The following is a 17,275-nucleotide window of genomic DNA, read 5'->3' on the forward strand; positions in this document are numbered from 1 at the left end:
GTCTAACCAGGAGGCCACAAAGACCAGTGATTCTCAACTCTGTTTTGCCAACTACCCTAACAAACTGCAGGTCCCTATGTCATACAATTCTGCGCTGCCACAGGCTGCATCTATGACACCAGGGCTGTATTCTAGGAAGTCTATGTTCAGTCTCTCTTTTCTTTTAAACACATACAGTCCCTAGTGCCAAAAAGCTGGGAAATGCTCCTAGAAATAAATGACTTACACAAACTGGGATGGGGCAATCAGCAGGACTGCTCCTCTCTGTCTCTCTTTCTTCCTGTCTCCCTCTGTCTCCTGAAAATATATCAGCATTCAAGATACCAGCAGCAGCAACAGAGGAACACAACACTGTCAGATGCCTTCTCTTCTCAATGCATTATCCTCTTTGTCTTTGCATGAGTGTACATGGCTGTAGGACTGATGAGTTTTTGGTTTTTGTGATTAATCCCACAGCCTGCCCTGACTCCTAGGTGGCTGCACTGCTTGAACTGGAACATCACATTCTGAAGGAAAATGAGCCAACAAAAACCATCGAAGAACACAAATGGTACTTCAAGACTCAGGACTTGGAGTTTAAAAAAGGGGAGATTGTAGGGAAAAATATGAGGGAAGATCCCTTCTGTTAGCCAGAGAAGATAGGGCTTAAAAAGGGATCAGGTACCAGCCATGAAAAATACTTTCTGGGTTAGTGAGCATTTTCCTGAAGAAGCCAGCAACCACCTACAGGGCCCTTCCACATTGATCAAAAAACCCAAGTATCACTAAGCATACGGCAGATTTTAAGCTTTATGCCGTGTTTGGGGGCAAGTAGAAGAGATAATCTGATTTCATTACAAACTGAGGTCATTACACATACTGCTCAGGGAATGATCTGCAGGAGATGGCCGTGTGTAGTGACTCCAAGTTTCAGGTCCACAACCTGGGCCTTCAGCTTAAAGCTGGAACAATCTCGTCAGTGCAGCTATAGGAAGTTCTACTTTAATCCTTCAGGGCCTAAGCAGGAAGTCACATTGAAATAATGGACTAAAAGGAAACTGTAGATATTTAGGCAAGGTGTTAGGGAAGAAAATCCTTTCTATTGGCAAGGACAGCAAAACAACCTGGAATTCATTGCCTAAGACAATGTGAAAGCTAGGCAAGTATCTGTCAAGCGTGGCATTGCGTCTGGTCAGGAGACTGGATTTAGTCTGGCTTTCTACTTTTCACTGAATGACCAAACCAGCGGCTGCAAACATTTTTTAATAGCCCCTCTCCTCAAGCCAGAGGAAATGTGATTTCTTTATTTCTCTTCTTATTTATCTTTTTGTTTCTCTTGCTCTCTCTTAGGTGAATAAACTGTGCTTTAAAACTGACCTGTGAATGCAGGTACATTTGCAAAGCTCTAAAGCCCCACCTGACGATCCTGTTAGTCACACAGCACAAAGTGTGGAAGTTTGCCCAAGTGAGTATTTGCTCAACCTAGCACAAAGAATAATCTACAGTGGTGATCCTTGACTGGTGATCCAGAGAGCACTGGGGCTCATAAATCATCAGGTGGTCCACAAGCCATAGTACATGTATGACCAAGCAAATACACATCTGCTGGATGCTGTGGCAACATTTTGATGGTGTTTGAGCTCCCCCTCACACTGCTTGCATGCCCTTCCCAGTTTGGTTGTCTGAGCAAGAGCAGTTGTAAAGCACTGACCCAAAGTGCCCCTCAGGATGGCTCCAACCATCCTCAGCAGAATAAGAAGAGCAGTGTGTGAAGCAGAGGCAATCAAAAGAGGTTTCTGTTTCTTTGTATTTAAGACACAAAGGCAAGAACAGGACTGGAAGGTAATCTGGAGGAGACAGGCACGGTTTCACTGGAGGTGACTGTTTTCTGATACACCTTGTAGGCTACACAACTGTCAACAATTCAGGAGATCTGAAGATTCCATCTGCACTTCCTCTCCATTTTCTAGCACAAAAGGACAAAGAACTGAAGTCTGATGAAGTTAACAACTAGTGAACAGCACAGAGGACAGGCATCAGATTTGTGTTGTAAAGGAAAAGTGACTTGATAGGGAACGAATGCACACTCTGTAAGCCAGGCTGGCTGGGTGAGTCAGGTTAAATAAACAACCAAAAGCACATTCAGCACAAAACCATGATATCAAGTACAACATTCACCAAAGCAGAGGCTGTAAGAAGATGACTCTTTTCAGTTGCCTATATGCTAATTATGAGCATCTAAAATACGGATAAACCCTCTGCCTGAAGAGTAGCAATGCAAAATAATACTCTTGAAAAATAATAGCGATATTTAGATCACTAGAATATTTAAAAAAAAGTTGCAGCTGATTTAAGAAGTCCAAATGGAAGAGGGGAGTTGCCAGGCCCTGTATGTCACAAATGACATTTGTCTGAGTGACTGACAAGTTGGAAGCAAGTAATCTTGCATTTTTATGAATACACCTATGGTGGGGTATTAGTTGGTATCTGTTACAGACCACTGGAATTGCTGCAGCCCACTGGATGATGGGGTTCTTCAATACCTATATACAACAAGTGTAAAAAACCCTGTGTTATTTATGCTGGAGACCTTCTGTACTTTCCAAAAGGCTACAAATGACAAGCTCTTAGCTCCCAATTTAAAGGAAAGACCGTCTTTCCTAACCCTGTGAACTAAAGCTCTTGCCAATTAACTACATGAGTCATATAGAATGTAGGCCTTGCAGCAGAAAAGGGAATGCAGAATTCAGGAGCACTTCACACGACAACGACCACGATGTGAAGAGCTTGTGGGATGCAGCTAAACCCACTGCACACAGCTGAGCCCCACAGTGGTCACCCCACCAGGCCAAGGGCAGCAGGACCTGTTGACATGTTCAACTCAGCCAGAGATAGCAACAGGTAGGAGCTGCAGTGCTGGCAGAAGCAAAACTTACTGTTGCTTGTATGACGTAGATACACCTGAAATGCCTGCGAGCCATACATGATTTAGCAGAGAAGCCAGACAATCCCTGCTGTACATCTGGTCTCAGTAGGAAGGAAATGGTCATAAACCAGAAAGTTACTGGTTGCTTAGATTGAAAAGGACCAACACTTTCTGTGCAAATAACTAACACTGTCTGCAATCAAATCCAGATTAGTAACGTTTTCTGCAATACATGAACATACACTCTTCATATTGGCATAAATTAAAATCACAGCACATACTTTCTGAGAGGCAGTGTCACAAAATAATAGCGAATGGGAGTCAAATCAGGCTGAAGGCAGAACATACAGAAAGTTACTGGTATCTGGGAATGGTTTGAGATATCTCCTAAATGCCTACAATGTTAGAACCTCAAAAAGAAGACTGAGCTAGATAAAAAAATAACACAATGAAAAAACTCAGCAGCTGGGTTTACCAGGGAAGTGAAAACACATACAAAATGTTATATACAAAACCAACACATGAAGGGGGAAAGGGGAAAAGATAGTAACAAGTAAAAAAGCTAAAATAAAGATTACATAGAAGAAGCAGGAAGATACTAGAAAAAATTAAGGCAGATAGAATCAGATATATAATCTTTCATTTTTCTAAGAAGATTATGAAAGATATACCCTGAATAATAAAAGTGGTAGCATCATTCACAACAATAGGACAGCAGCAGAAGTTACTAAATAAATATTTCTGTTTAGCACACAGGTAAAAGGTAGTATGATCTGTTTACAAAGATGATGAAACAACTTTCCACCACAACAGCCCCTGGAGAGGGGATGTTAAGCAGCCAATGGATGGTTCTAGGTGTTTCGGATTTGTTTCTAGAATTAAACTTGTCTAAGAAGGTTTTAGATATCTAGCCTTAGGGCTGCTACTGCTGCATGTAAAGCAGTTCTGGGCCCCTGGGGAAGGACCAGGGGCAGGAGGAGGGGGCATTTTGGGCCACAATTTAAGAAGGGTAAAAGCAATTACAAGCCAGTTGGCAGTTTCCAGTATTTTGCATAGGACCAACACAGGACTCAGTTCATGATATAAATATACATAGTAATATATCTATATAAAAAGCTCTATATCTAAAGTCAATATGTTTGGCTTTAAGGAAAAGAGATCCTGCTAAACTATGTTGAAGTAATTTCTTGCAAAAATTGCAAGCTTGCTTGACAAAGGCAGCCTCGTTGATAGTATTAAAAGTCTAAGTCATTTGACTTGCTCTGTAGAACATCTTTGTGAAGAAACTGAATGCTTTGAAGCTTGTATGGAGTGTCTCCATCTGTGCATGGAAAGCAGGACTCCGTAAGTGGACAGCACTGTATGAGGTCAGGCACAAATCTCAGACATACTTTACACTGAAGTTAATTCTGAGTCCACAATCACAATAAATGTATTAAAAAGTTGATAAATGAAGGAAGCCAAAGTGTAACTGTAAGTGGGAAAGTATTTATTAGCAAACAGATGGGTTCCTATTGGGTTCCTGCAGGTATCCCTTTACTGTTTTAGGGACTGTAGTGGTAGGACAACGGGTAACGGGTTCAAACTTAAACAGGGGAAGTTCAGATTGGATATAAGGAGGAAATTCTTTACTGTGAGGGTGGTGAGGCACGGGAATGGGCTGTCCAAGGAAGCTGTGAATGCTCCATCCCTGGCAGTGCTCAAGGCCAGGTTGGACAGAGCCTTGGGTGGCATGGTTTAGTGTGAGGTGTCCGTGCCCATGGCAGGGGGGTTGGAACTGGGTGATCTTAAGGTCCTTTCCAACCCTAACTATTCTATCATTCTATGATTCTGTGATTTAATAGACTTATCAGTGACCTGGATTAAAGTGAAATCTTTATGGTCAGATATGAGACTGGGGACAGCAAAAACAAACAACAAAAGGAAAAGCCTGACACAAAGCAACTGGGGTGTGTAGAAAGTGTGAGAAACCACATTAGGTGTTGAAATGGCCAAGTGCAGAATCACCTTTATAGAATATAGAATACAGGCTGTACTTACAGGATGAGAGGGAGAGAGAGGACTCTATCCTCCAAAGCAGAGACTGAATATGAGACCTGGGGTCCTGGGTGTCAATCAGCTTGACATGAATCCCCCACGCAAGGTTGTGGCCAAAAGGGCTAATGCGAGCCTCAGCTGTACAAACAAATGAAAATGGAAAGATGAGTAGGTAGGTTACAGTGATGCTGCATTTGGCTCCAGATCCCGTGCTCCATGAATAACATGTCAGGTTCGTCTGCTTCATTTTTCAAATGAAGTGTTGGAAAAAATGGAAGAGTGTTCAGGGGAGAGAGATTAAAACACTGAAGACACTGGGTAGCAGAAGGCCTTGTTATACGCAAAGAGCCTAAAGGGAATTTTGTTATTTTGTTCACAGTATAAGAGTATTCATACAGGGAATAAATTTTACAACAGCGGGCTCTAATCTAACAAAGGTGGAAGAAGCATTGAAACTGGAAACTGATCCAATCCAGACTGTGAACAAGCAATTTTGTTTTGCTTTTCCAGCAATAATCTGCTATGGGCAATTAACCAGTAATTAACCCTTTACAACACAGGCTGTGATGTACTGTTGATCTCTGCAAAGTTGAGAAAAAATCTGTGTTTGATTTAAAAACGATGCACACCCATGCATCTTGGGGTTTTAGGCATAAAGCAGGAGCTCTTGCAGGTGAGATCTACTGTCTGCATAAAGCTGGAGGTCAGGTGAGTAGTCACTGCATCAGACAGTGCTTTGTGTTTCCATTAAGAAACCCTCCCCTCTCAGGGCAGTAATCCCAGCAGCCTTCCTGCTCATGGCCTACAAATATCTCCAGGGGAAATCCCAACCTTTTGGGGCTGGGATGCCATCTAAGTATGGATGACACTCAACTGTCCATCTTCTGCAGGATCTACAGGCAGCCACCTCTGAAGTACCTCCACACAAAACCTCACTGCAAATCTCCTCACTCTGAGATGGCAAGAAAACAACTTTCGGGAAACCAGTGGGGGTTATTACAGCCCTGCCATCGAGAGAGCACCTGCGACTCCTTGATTCAGCAATTCACTTCATCTGCTGCCTGCTACTGGGATCTTGTCCTAGGGATCTGCCTGGGAACCCATTCCAAGATCCCCCAGCCACAGAAGGTGACCTCAGAGAATCAGGCTAAGGGAAGCAGTGCTCCATACCTGACAGACACTTCCTCTCCCAACTTCACACTTTTGGCATGGACTGATGGACTAGCTACCTTCTTCAGGAAAACAAGTTAGCGTCACAAGTAAGTGCCGCAAGTAAGTGGACATGAATACTGCTCCCGCAGGTACCTCCCAGCTCCCTTGGGATATCCATTTGTCTTCTTCCCCTTCACCCTGCCAAGGGAACTGGGTGGTGCCAAGAAAGCTTTTGCCTCTGTGTCCCCAGGAAGGGGTCTGGCAGGTGGGCTTCTAAGGACCATGCAACCAGTGGGGGGCCTTGGCTACTGAATTTGCTTTATCCCACAGCCTGTCAGTATTTGTTTGGTGGTTTTTAAGGACGCAGTGCAAGCTTTTGTCTGTGCTGTCTATCTTAACCTGGGCCTTTGGCCAGGAAGTATTAATCCTGTCAGTGTGCAAAAGTAGGGAAGGTTGGGAAGCATTTGATTTGTGCCAGTTTCTGGCATCAGCTTATTTTAAGCTTCTAGAATGAGCCCACTTATGACTGAATGCTGCAGTGTAAATTCTGCAAATAAAACAGATAAAATAATCTCCATTACTTCAGCTCAGCATTGGTTCACATACGCCATTCTAGAGATTTAGAAGGCGTTATTTCACACAATCGTTTCATTATATTTAATTATGATCATGCAGATATTCTTCCATTCAACAAGTGGGAAAAAAACATATGGGAATCACTTTCAGTAAGTGATGCCCACACACACATATGTAGCATAGAAAAATCTCAGTGCAATGTTACAAACCTAACAGAAACATCTCATCTTAAATAAGCTATTGTAGTACAAAACTTCTGCAGGCTGAACTAAAGTAGGAAAGCTTGTTAAAATTTTCAGGAGGGAAAAGGCCTGTCCAAATGTGGTGTATATATATGTGTGCACATGCATTCATAGACACACCAACACGTGGTCTCTGCTGTGCTTGGTATTACTATCAACAGATCTCAAGAACCAAAACTGTGATTGGCAGCTCTTTAGTCACTAAGAGACCAAAAGTTTGGGAAAGCTGATCAAGAGCAAGGTTTCAGACCTATTGATGAAAGATGAATTGGAGCCTGCTAAAGTACACTTTGAATTGTGCAATTTTGCATCTTAATACTTTTTGTTCTCCTGGGTGCATTTTTCTCCTCTTCCTCTGGCACAACCCCAGCTACATCCTACATCATTAGGATGTTCTGTTAAGCATATGTGCAACTGTGTGTTTAAGCCTTGTAAAGGCTTGCTTATGTCAAAAGATGTATCATTACAAGGATCACATAGCGTAGACTCGACAAATGTGTTTTTATAGATGAAGTAACTGTGGTAATCTTCCTAAATGAAAATGATGGAAACTACATAAAAGCAAACAGATTTAATACATGGATTTAAAAAATCTTTTCAAAATATTAAGAAATAAGGCAGATGCAAGGATTGTCCTTTTACTTCAGATGCACAGAGCAAGAATTAAATGGGAGAATGTGAGACTAACCATCCCATCTACCTTTGTCAGTCACCCAGAGCAGATGCAGAAATGCTATGGAAGTTAATGCAATGAACCCCAGAAGTGTCACTTTCGCAAATCTCAAGAGGCATCATTGACCTGAGGGTGGCTGCAGTTTCTGCCCCAATTCCAGCTTAATGTATTCCACTTTGACCCTCAAGCGACAGTGCTGCTGGAGAACACACTAAGAAACAAATACAAGCAATTGCTTTGACATAATTCTTTTGGACGCAGGCAGATCGAATGTGCTGATCTCAGGAGAGACCAGAAAAGAGTTTTACCCAATCTCCTCACTGAAGAAAGCAGTAAGAGAAAACAAAGCACAACAAAAACCCTAGCCAAACACATGCCCACCTCTCAGCAGCAAAACTAGCATGTGCTGTCCAAGAATGGGAGAACCAAGACAATCACTTTTAAAGTATCATTTGGATGTATACAGAGCATTTAATTTATAGCTTAAATTTACATGACTTCTATATATCACTGGCTCTTTGCACACAACATGCACAAAATGTCTGTTCTATGTCTAATGAATAGTGTAATTCAGTCCTTTATGGCCATAGTACATTCAACACTGTTCCTAACATAGATCACTCACCTTAAAGCAAACTCGTCTTTTTTCCTTTCTCCCTTTCCTCTAAAATTCAGGGGACTTCATGGACCTGATTTCAATATGATTGTCAGGATAAACCTTCCTGCCTTGCCACTCACTTCAATGCCCGATCTCTAGAAGCTTTGAAGCTGTATAGTCTGATGGGGGAGAACTGAAGGCAACACTGATTTTTCTGCACAGGGATAGCAAGAACAGATGCTGGGGGTATTTTTTCCATGGGAAGATGAATTATGGTAGGAAACCAGATCAAGGGAGCCATTATGACTATTGTGAGAATAAAAGATTAAACTAAGGATTTTCTTCTCCGCCTGGTCACTGTTGCTTCTGAAATAACTTCTGTATAAAGGGAGAAGAGAAACCCCCACATTAATGGTACAGTTTTTCAGAACTCATAAGGGAAAATAACAAGGGTTGAATGTGCCTTGTCCCTCAACTTTATGTAATGAAGACATAACAAAGAAACTAACTCCAAGCTCATGCCCTCCACCCTCTTTTATCTCCTCTCCTAAGATAGGCTTCCACCTCTGCTACTCACAGTTTTCCTTTTCTCCCATTCCTCCAGCTCCCCATCAGTTCATGCAGACAGATTGTCTGTAATGGTATCATGCAAAACCCAGATGAGATCCTTAAGGCTTCCTCTTTCTGTGTGCCTGGAATGCTTCCAAGAAGAGAAAGTCTTATGAAGAGATGGATTCTTGCTTCCCTTTTCTGCAGCTAGTTGTGTGGGTCACTGTACCACAATAAAAGTCTGCATCTGCTCTCTGACCACAATGAAGACATAAAAATTACCATTTTGAATGTCCATAAAAAGCATGGTCTCTGAAAGAAGAGAGATCATGTGTTACAGCCACTCAAACTACTTCATCTAGAACATCAAACTGCTCCTACATAAATTAAAAAGCAGACTCTAGTCCTTTTTCATTTGTCACCCTTCATGTGACCTGCTCCCAAACAGTGGCCACAACCTGTGGTCCACAGACTGGCTGACCATCAGTCGCTGCAGAACTTTTTCAGCTAAGTTGGGACCTGTGTAAATGTTGTAATGTTCAAGGAATAAGGGCTTTAAGAACACCATAGTCCCTGGAGTGTGTGGTGTCTTGCTCCTTTGGGTAACCATCCAGAAAGATAACTTTGGAATTGCTACTCTAGAAAGTCAGAGGACAAAGGCTGATCAAAAATAATTCTGTCCTAAGAAATCCTTTGAATTCTCATGCTGTAATGTTTTATTTTTTAAAGCATTTGACATGATGCAATAGTACGGTTGAAACATTTTTCTAATACTAGAAAGAAGAAGGCAGTTTTAATGAAAATAAAAATTTACTATATATCTTGGTTCCTGTAAGGTCTTTGACACAGTCCTATACAACATCATTGTCTCTAAATTGGAGATACAAATTTGATGGATAGATGGACAAGGAATTAGCCAGATGGCCATATTCAAAGAGTTGCAGTCAGTGGCTCTATGTCCAAATGAAGATCAGTAACAAGTGGTGTCCCTCAGGGGTCTGTACTGATACTGGTACTGTCTTTATTATTCAATATCTTTATTAATGGCATAGGCAGAGGATGTCCTCTGCAAGTTTGCAGATGACATTAATCTGATTGGTGCAGCTGATACACTTGAGGGAAGAGATGCTATCCAGAGCTACTTTGACAGACTTGAGAAGTGGGCCTCTGTGAACCTCATGAAGTTCAACAAGGCCAAGTACAAGATCCTACACTCAGGTTGGAGCAATCATCAGTACGTGTACAGACAGGGAGCTGAAGGAATTAAGCAGCTCTGTGAAGAAGGACTTGGGGGTACTGGTGGATGAAAAATCAGATATGACCCAGCAATGTGCACTTGCAGACCAGAAAGACAACTGTATCTTGAGCTTCATGAAAAGAAGTGTGGCTAGCAGGTCAAGGGAGGTGATTCTCCTCATCTACTCCATTCTTCTGAGACCCTAACTGGTATATTGCATCCAGCTCTGGAGTCCCCAGTTCAAGATCTTGGACCTGTGGAATGGGTCCAGACAAGGGCCACAAAATGATCACAGGGCTGGAACACCTCTCCTATGAAGAAAGGGTGACAGAGTTGGAGTTGTTCACCCTGGAGAAGAGAAGGCTCCAGGGAGACCTTATTTCAATACTTAAAGAGGGCTTAAAAGAAAGATGGAGAGAGACTTTTTAGCAGGGCCTTCAGTGACAGGTATGGGGCAACAGTTTTAAATTAAAAGAGAGTGGATTCAGATTGGACATAGGAAGCAATTTTTTATGATGAGGGTGGTGAGGGACTGGCACAGGTTGCTAACCCATCCCTGGCAGTGTTCAAGGCCAGGCTGGATGGGGCTTTGAGCAACCTGGTCTAGTAGAGGGTGCCACTGCTGAGGGCAGGAGTGTCAGACTACACTATCTTTAAAGACTCTTCCAATCCAAACCATTCTATGATTGATGATTCTGCTATTAAATTTGATTCCCACCTCTGTGGCTGTTATCACAGCACAGAGATAGTGCAGTTAATGCAGCTGGGACTTACAAGTGCTATGAGACAACTTGCAGGATAGGGCTGCAAAACTGTATTACTGTAGACAGAGATAAATAAAGCACCTGCAGTCTAAGATTAAAGCACATGAAAAATTGAGGGTAAGATCCCCACATGAGTCTGTCTAAATGCATAGATGATATAAATGAAAAAGCAAGAACCAAACGTACTCATATCTTTACACTACCATTTGTATGAATAGTCAAATTTTACTATTTCTTCCATATTGAAAGCTACAGTTGTTATGACAATCACAGCAGTTATGTAGTTCACACTCACTATCTTTTCAGACCACAAGAGATCCAATCTTTTGCAGGCTTTGAACACTTCCATCTGGACTCTAGTTTTCAGCAACAGTAGGTTATCTGTTGTCTGGCTACTGCAGGCTGTTACAATATTTTTACAACAGGAAATGTGTATTCCATACGTAAGAAGACTACACTTACAAGAAATAATGCACGAAAGTAAAGTGATCTAATTTCTATTCCACTTCCTTCCTTCTGCAGTGTACTGCATTAAGATGTTTGTTCCAATACCTTGAACATTAGTTCAAGGGCAAGATTTTATTTACCCAGATCCTACAAAACAAGCCTGCAGCTAAACTGCGATTCAAACACCTCAAGCTATTCTATTGCATTCACATTCACGTAAGTGATTTAGGTAAGTAAGTGGGCTTAAAATTTCTCTTTTCAAGGTTATTGGGCCTGTCTGGTCCATGACTGGATATTTGTGTGTCAATGCCATAGTTTTAAAACACTTTCCAAAGATGCAAACAGTACATCAAGCAGGAAGTGTCAATTTTGAAGGGCCTTTGCTGTAGTCCTGAACCTCAGTATTGCAGACTGTCAGAAAATGGCCATTGTGCTGCATTTAGGGAAACAGCACAACCTTTACGAAGCACTGCACACATCCATGGATGTTACCCAGCTACCACTTCTGAACAAAAAACCTGACTGCTATGCTTCATTTATCTGCTTTTGCAAAACCAGTTTTTAATTTAGGAAGTCTAAGGTAGCCTTTTAAGAGGAGATTTTCAAGCATTCTCTTACACTTACCCTATTTACTACTGTTACTGACAATACATGTATATAATAAATTATAAATGGCCATATGCAACTACCTTCTGTCTGCAAGCTAAAAGCTGGCAGAGACTCTATTCTGCTACAGGGCCAAATCTGCATCACACAGGTTGCTGAATTTGGGGAGTTTTGAGCACCAGTGGATTCACAAGCTGACTGGTAAATTCCAAGTGCTCATTGCTGAAGTTCTCAGGAAGGGATAAACAGATGGGTCAGGAAAGAACCGTATTCTGAACTGGATCCCATAGCTGTAGAAATAACATTAAAAGTTCATTTGTTCTCTATCATCTTCAGTGCTGCTGTAGCATGGAAGATAGACAACCACTAAAAAACATTAAACCATTAAAACCCCACTGTAGTCTGCATTTTTTGGTGAGATGATAGGACTAACTTCATATTTATGTGTTGGAGAGGTAGGGGAATTAAAAATAGAACTAAAATCAAGGATACTTCAAAGAGTTATGTTTGTTTTGTTTATGATGTCAGTAGTGCACTCTTCTGGCAAGGCAACACTGTCTCTGAAATGCAGATTTCCCTAAGGCTGGGCTCGAGCTTCTGCTTTTTGTTTGCATTTGGGCACTTAACCATCTTCAGTGAAGATTTTCTTGAGCGTGAAAAATGTGGTTACATGTTTTCTTTTGTATATATTTTTTTCAGAGCAGTTTTTTGGATGCCAGAAGCATAAACGTAAGCAGAGCAAGCAGTCCTAACTTTGTCAGCTTCCCAGTACTATATTTTGTATGCTGGTGCTTTTGTTTTCTTGCAACTTCAGCAATGCTATAAAGGTAGCACACTGGATTCTCCCTTCCCCCAACAAATGATAGATATTAGTACATCTGTTTTCTCTGTAAAGTCTTTCTGCATTCTTTGCAGGGCACAGGAAGGATGTGGGCTCCTTTTCACATTCAAATGAGGCAAATTAGCCTTTGCCTGGTTCCTACAGTAAAATGCTTATTTTACATTTAAGCGTGAGAAAAGGGGAGGAAATAAAACCCAACACATTAGGTGGGTTACATGTTTCATTTTTGTACAAGCTTCACTTAGCTTTCTTTTGTGAACTGCTTTCTACAGAGCACAATTTCAGGAGGGGGTGCGAAGATTTAATCACGGAAAACAACCAGTTTGCACAAAGAATTAGCAGCCACAGGTACATTAAACGTGAGAAAAGGCAGAAAATACCAACCCAAATCAGCAGGAATCAAGTAATCCAGGAGATTCATTCCTAACACCGGTGACTGGGCTGACAATGGAAAACACTGTGCTGGACCGTATACTTACAAACAAGTATCAGGAGATGTGCAGGTCAGTCTCCATTGCTGGAGATACTCAAATCCCCAGCTGGACACGAGGTACCAACTTTAAGTTGATCCTGTTTTGAGCAGAGGGTTGGAGTAGATGATCTCCAGAGTCCCTTTCTAACCCCAGTGATCTGGGAGTTTGCCAGGTCATATGCAGACCTGCTGCACTTTATCTAAAGCCTCCTCTCACTTCTGTTAGAAACTAGAGACAAATGCAACAATTCACTGACGTAACACAAGCATGGTATACATTTTGTAGTGAAATTGCATGGTTCAAATTCCTGCTTTTTTAGAACTTGTGCTCTAATCCAAGTGGTAAAGCTGAAAGACAGGATGCAAGAAATGCCAAACAACTGCTTGGTAGATTGTAGTTTACCATAGAGAGCATTAGGAGGAAATTCAGTGCACACTCTCTATTCAACAGCAACATTTTGCACACTCAATGCATACTATACACAAATTAACATATTCCATATTCAAGGAACTGTTATGAAGTAGTCAGGTGCTGTAAATTTACACTCAGATTTACTGATGGCAACCTTCCAGGGCAAACAAGCCCTCAGTTCTGTTGACAGTCACGTGCTGGGTTTGACAGGGTTTACTGAGAGACCTAAAAGAAGTTTTGACACACCTTCTAGTAAAAGAAGTGCTTTATCCAGCTTGGTTGCTGTCCTCATCTACAGTTCTGGGATGCGCCAGTCCTACAGCAGCCAATGGGCTGTGTCCTTGGTTTGAGCACCTGCAAGAACCATGTCCCAAGTCACTGTTCTGCTCACAAACTACCCCTTGAAATAAATTACTTATTTTTTCTTGGTTTTCCTCCTGTTCTGACCTGAGCCATTGTACAATGACCTCTCTTCTCAGCCTGCATGAGCACAGCCCTGCCACGGCCTCCCACTCATCTCCAAGAGACCCCTGAAACCTGCCTCTGGCTGCAGCAGGGAGGTCACAGAGGAGCAAGAGTTTTCTACACCCTCAGCTGACACTGGCTTTCCAGACACCTGGCTGCCCAAAGCATACAAGCACCTACGGTTTTCACCCACTTCTCTCCCCTCCAAAGCCAAAGGCATCCAAATTGGTTAGTCTTGCATGCAACAGAACAGGACACCATTGCAGGTGTTGGCCTGAGCTCCTAGCTCTCTCCTTAAAACAGCAGCAGCACGTAGCTCCAGCTCAGAGACCTAGAGTAAAGATTAGATCCAGACTTCCCCCAAAGCTTGAGCTTTCCCATTGTCAGGCCCTGGCTGTCCTCAAGTGGTAAGAGCAACAAGACCCTGATGAATTTAACACTGGTTTACTTAAAAGTGCTGTGCTAAAGTGGTATGTGGAGGGGCCTGAATAATTCCAGAAGTTCTTGAAAACAGTGTGAGTAACAATATATTTCAGTCATCCTAGGGACAGCCAGTTTCTTTCTACTGAGGCATCTATAGAATTTTAAATCTATAATTTCCATTGTATCTTGTTAAAATGATGTGATTTATTATTCCTGTCACATGGCCTTTCTGAAGATGCTGGGAGGGTGTGGAACGGGGAAGAGAGAAAATTAGTTATCAGATACCACTTGCCGAGAGTAGATTAAGCACTCGAGAGTTGTATATTTATGTATAAATGACTCAAGAGACTTTCACTTATTCCTTTTCTCCTGGCTGTGTTTTTTTCATCCTGCCCTTCGTCCCTTGTTTCCCTGTTCTCAGTCACAACCCACCTGCAATGGGCAAGCTGGAGACTGGTAATGTGGATTTTCCCCCTTCTACCATGAGATTTAATTTGGACTCCCTTTCCCAGACCTCAGAGCATGCCTGATTTCTGGGAGCAGAACAGAGACCAAGAATAGAGTTAATTTTTAGCAATGTGACAATAATCATCTCTCACACAGAAAACTGGAGAAGGATTTCAAAAGAGCCGTTGTGCCAAGCACCTGACAGCAAAACCTGAAACTGAAGCCAACCCACACCTTCCTGCTCATAGGCACAGCTCGCTCATTTTCTCCTCAGTACTCCCTCTTCTCTACTTATTCTACCTGGAACTAAAATGTAAGTCACCCCTGAGCATACCCTCACAACAAGAAGTGCTGTAATTTGAGAGGTTACTATTTCCATAACAAAACCACACAAGCACTGCTGCATTAGGAAAAAATGCTTCCCTGTGAGGGTGCTGAGGCACTGGCACAGGTTGTCCAGAGAAGCTGTGGATGCCCCATCCCTGGCAGTGTTCAAGGCAAGGTTGGATGGGGCTTGGAGCAACCTGGTCTAGTGGAAGGTGTCCCTGCCCATGGCAGGGGTGTGGAATTTGATAATCTCTGAAATCCCTTCCAACTCTCACCATTCTGTTATTCTATGATTACAAGTGAGGTCACCTCATCTTGGAGAGATCGGATAGAACAGGACACATGGAGACTTGACAGACTGACGCAATCCAAGACACAGAGGAGCAGGCAGGTGAGCCGAGCAGCTGGGAAGGGAGGGGAAGAGGGGACAGCAGGAGATGCAGAAAGGGCTAGCAGCTTGCACTCAATGCCAGAGTGCCAGCTGGCAGCTACATGTTGCTGGTTGCATGTGGGCTATGAATATAAGAGAAGAGATGAGCTTTTTGGGGAGGAGCTGTCTGGTACATCATTAATGAATGAAAATACGAAGTAATCTGTCTGCCTAGAAGGCAGAATTGTCTAATAATAAGCGTGATAGACTAGGGAGCTGTAGATGAAGTTCCTATCTCACCTACAAGACTGCTGGCACACCAGCTCCTTTTGCTGTGCATAGGAGGACATACCTGCCTCCTTACATTGAAGTGCTGCTTTCTTAAAATCCACATGGTAAACTCAAGATCTAGGTGAAAACACAATAAAATTTACAGCACCCTTTGTGAAAACTGCACCTCTGGTTTCTCTTTAGTCACTGGCAGCACACAAAGACAATACCCTTCTCACAGGCAGCTTTCACTAAAAAGGTTTTTTTTCAAAGCCATAACAGAACCTAGTACGACCTTTTTTGCTAGCACCAGTGGCATTTCATTTAAAATCGATTAACTACATACACGGTACTAATTACCCATGAGTATTTTTTAACAATCAGACTATTGGTTGGAGATGCAAGGGTATGTCTTTGTGTGGACACAAACACTCTGCTTTCACTGTGCTCTCTGAAATGAAGAGGATCAAGCTCAAGAAATAACATTGAAAGGTGCATTTGTGATGATGGGCACAGCTGCAGGGGTACCAGGCACAGGCAGTCAGAAAGCAGTGAGGTTGTCAGGGGATGGGGCAGGAGGTTATTGTGGTTTCTTCTGCACAAAGGCCTAGCAGGATGTGTCATGCAGCACAAAATCAATACAGACCTAGCACGACAAAGTAATTGTCAATTTTGTACATTTCTCAGGCTTATTTGGAAAGATCCTGTGTTTTGGTTTCTGTGAAATTATTAACTTTTCTCTATCTTAAAATCCCTGAACATTCAGGGGTATTAATTTAAACCAACATTATTTTAAAATACACACATTAATGGGAATTATTTTAAAGCAAATACCTAAGAAAGACATGGCACAAATCAACATGAATTCTTCTAATGTTGGCACATTTGTGGGATAAGATATACAAGTGCTTAATCATTCAATGTACTTACATTCCAGAACTCTCATTTTCCAGAGCAAACAATGCATAGATTGCAACAGAAATCATAAATAGAAGGCACATACTGCCGTGTCAGAAATTATGTATATAGAAACTTAACTAAGCACCTGAGCAGATCTGTGGCGTTTAACTGAGTACCGACTTGTGGCACTGAAGTCCAGTTTAATTATCCTGCCAAATGCCTGTGAGCCACAACAAGGTTATTACAGTTTACCAAAGGAGCTGCTCAGGCAATTTTACAAGGAAATTGCCTGTGCCTAATCTAATTGCTAAGAAGTAGCTAAAATTACATTAGACCTGGAAAGACCAACAAAGAAGCAGAAAGCCTCAAAAGGTTCAAGCTTTACAAGGCTGTTCTTGTAAATCACAGCGGTGGTGATTTGATGATTAACTCCTTGAAGAGGCTCCCAGTCACAGATACTGTTTTCTACCCAGAACAAACATAATACAGATGAGATGAGTTGCAGTGCATGAAAATATGATTTCTCACACACATAAGTCTTCCACTGGTTACTGAATGCTTT

At 42.1% G+C, this 17,275-nt stretch overlaps 1 protein-coding gene across 3 annotated transcripts in view; it reads right to left on the minus strand.

The window, feature by feature from the left end:
* The window catches only part of FYN (FYN proto-oncogene, Src family tyrosine kinase), a 142,650-nt gene that overhangs the window by 51,548 nt on the left and 73,827 nt on the right, over positions 1-17,275 (minus strand). For 2 of the 3 annotated variants that reach the window (XM_061366828.1, XM_061366826.1), the window contains exon 3: positions 4,946-5,080. The exons of the other annotated variant lie outside the window; for it this stretch is intronic. The gene's annotated coding sequence lies outside the window, so the exon portion shown is untranslated. The remainder of the gene's footprint in view (positions 1-4,945; positions 5,081-17,275) is intronic. 3 annotated transcript variants of the gene reach the window in all.

The sequence above is a fragment of the Neopsephotus bourkii genome, unplaced genomic scaffold (assembly GCF_033783945.1).
Source record: "Neopsephotus bourkii isolate Nb327-2 ecotype Australia unplaced genomic scaffold, CSIRO-AGI_Nbou_v1 NB_1358, whole genome shotgun sequence".
Lineage (NCBI taxonomy): Eukaryota > Metazoa > Chordata > Aves > Psittaciformes > Psittacidae > Neopsephotus > Neopsephotus bourkii.